Source organism: Uloborus diversus, chromosome 4 (genome assembly GCF_026930045.1).
Source record: "Uloborus diversus isolate 005 chromosome 4, Udiv.v.3.1, whole genome shotgun sequence".
Taxonomy (NCBI): Eukaryota; Metazoa; Arthropoda; class Arachnida; order Araneae; family Uloboridae; genus Uloborus; species Uloborus diversus.
The window spans coordinates 61,585,362-61,588,594 of NC_072734.1; positions in this window are offsets into that span (position 1 = coordinate 61,585,362).

The window sequence follows — 3,233 nt, forward strand, 5'->3', positions numbered from 1 at the left end:
AGAGAGAGAGAGAGAGATATAAAAGAAGTAAACCCCCCCCCCCCCCCGAAAGCCGGGTCTAGCTACGCCACTGTGCAATATACTTGAATTTGAGTCGGGCCCATAGCTTCCGATTAGACAGGCATACCCACTATGCGGCCTAGCGAATAGTGCAGGGTTGTAAGAGTTTCGGCCAGTGGTGGTTTTAACCATGGATACAACCGGTTTAAACCGGCCGGGATAAAATCAGTGTTATCCAGTTTTGGCCACTTAGATAATTATCAAATTTTAAACGAAATCCAAATAATAATTTATTAAAAATAAATAAAAACAAACCGTAATTAATCATCTATCATTATTTATCTAGTATGTTTTAAAGTTTGTAGAAATTACAGCATGTTTAGAAGATAAGGTTTACGTGAAAAATATGCAGTAACATTAAAAAAAATAATTGAGTGAAATATTGTAAGCTGAATAGATTGGTTTTAATTCTCACACACAAAAGTACCAAGTCTTTGAAAGTATTTCAAGTAATTTTGAAGAATTAATGAGAGGGGAAAAAAAACTTCTTTTAGAAACATGTATAGACATTTAAAAAAAAAAAAAAGACTAAAGGTACAGGGGGGAAACACTTTTGAAAATTAAGAAGCAACACTACTGAAAAGTTACTATATTTATGTTACAGGCTGTTTTGTATTCCTTATGTCTTTTGTTTTAGTTGTGAGCAATTTCAGTTATTCATTTTGAAGAAAGTTGAAATTTGTTCACTACTATTGCTATAATAATGTAAATTACTTCACTAATATTATATTTAATTAACTAAAATTGCTGTGCTTAATTAAAAAACTTCCAACTAATTTATTAGTTGGAAACAATACATACAAATTGGAAATGTATTTTCATGTAATTTAGTTTTGGCCAGTTCTATGGTGGTTAAATCCAGTTTTGGCCGGTTTTAGCCAGTGGCCTGGATAAAATCAGTTTTGTCCGATCAAAACTACAACCCTGGAATAGTGCACTGAATACTTTTTTTTGCGTTAAAAAATGTCTGAAGCGCTCATTTCTGCGGCCCTTATACTTCGATAATCTTAACAAAAGAAAATCCTGGATGTTCCTAAATTGTATTTTAAGATTACATTTTCCATTCAAATTTTACAGAAAAAAAAAAACTTTCTGTCGCTATTATTTCAATTGTTCATTTATATTTACTATTTTGATTTTTTAAAACAACGAAGAGTTTCCCTTTTTCTTCGTTTGTTGCATCGCTAAAAGGAAATTGGCGTTTTCCTTTCTGAAAAACTGCCCCACACCGGCGTCGGCCCTGCTGAAACTGCAACTTGACCATCTATAATGATTGCAAAGTTTCTGCGTCGGTGGGAAAAGGCGGGGTTTAAAATTTGAATCTTCATTCCTCCACAACGAAAAGTTTGCTTTTCATGTGCGTAGCATTCGAAAAGGAATCTTCGGTCAAAAATGAGATGAACTTCAGAACGTTCGAAAATCCCGTGTGTTGAGAAAAAGAGAAAGACCGGGCGTCTCTCTCCATCAAGTTCAAGGCCTTCCGATCCGGTTCTTTGGGTCAGGAGGGTCCCCCCGCTCACGAAGGCGTAGCGACGCTCTCTCTCTCTCTCTCTTCCGATGATCCGACCGGACCCCGTTCGGATCATCGGATTTTCACTGCTGGATATATCTCTTCCAATTCATTTCCATGCTGAAAACGGGAGAGAGAGAGAGAACTTTTTTTCCGAAAAATAGCTTTTGAATTGATGAATGAAGTGAAAGTAAATACTTTTTCATGTTTCGCGTACCTGTTAATGAACAGCGACTCATTATTCCAATGATGATCGCCAGGCGAAGGACAACAGCGCGCGTTGACCAAATCATTGTTCGGAAAATCGCGGATCGTTTTTTTCTTTTTCTGAAATTCCGAAAGCGATTCGGATAGTCGGAGTTCTGCTGTAAACCCAGGGGTGCCCACGGGGTTGGGGTGGGACGGGGTTGGGGTGGGGGGGGGATTATGGCGCTAGTTGCGCCATCAAGGTTTTTGGAGGGGATTTTTAAAATTTATTTATTTAAATTTTTCTGTTGATTTATTTTCAGTTTAAGCTATTTGTTTTATTTTTGTTTTATTTTAATTTAATTTTATTTATTCAATTATTGTATGTGTGTGTTATTGGTGCAGCGCGAAACTTTTGTAACAAAACAATAATAATAATAAATAAATGATTTAAAATATTTCTCAAAAAATAAATAAAATAAAAAAGGGCAAAACGGATGAGAACTTTTTTGGGGATGAATGCGCGCCATCGAACTTAGGGGGGGATGGGCACCCCTGCAGATTCCGAAGACCTATTTTTTTGTGCAGTGAAATCGCGATACGTGTTCAGTCCCGATTTGATGCAGGCCCGGTTCTTGGGGTAGGCGGCAAATTTCGAAATTGTAAGAGTTTGAATATCTGTTTCAGAGTCATAAGATTCACTGCTTCTATGCTTAAAATAAAAAAAATAATAATAATAATAATAATTTAGAGTGTGTGTGTGTGTACCAGTGCTTGGATATGCAAAACATATTTCGGATTTGAACTAGAAATTCCATTTACTTTTAGAGGCGGCAAATTGCGGGATTTAAAAATCATTTGAAAATATTGTTGTCTAAAAACATTTGATTGTTTTGCTTTTCCATAAGGATATTTTCAATTTCAAACTCAAATGTTAGCTGCCTCAGTGAGAAATCTTTTTACATTTTGAACTGGGTGATATTTTGTAGTGATGCTTTAGGCTACTTTGTCCACTTTATTTGGCAGTTGCACAAATTTGATAGTTGACGCTTTCAGTTTTCGTAAAACTATGAGGATGCAAGGGTCGATCGAGGCCAAAATTGGGTCCATTTTGCTGCCCTCTTCACAAAATTCCATATAATAAAAGCGGCCCCATTCACAAAATGACGCATCGTAAAAGCGGCCTTATTCATAAAATTCCGTATTGTAAAAGCGGCCCCATTCACTATTCAGCAGTTACCCTGCAATTAAAATTTGTTTGAATGCATCACTCTTTAAGAACTTTGATTAAATCTACGGATTTTCATCATATATATATATATATATATATATATATATATATATATATATATATATATATATATATATATATATATATATATATATATACATACATATATATATTACGTCATTTGCTCTTATCATACTCGTTATGGCTTTCTCGACAAAGTGATGACTAAGAATGCTTTGATATTAC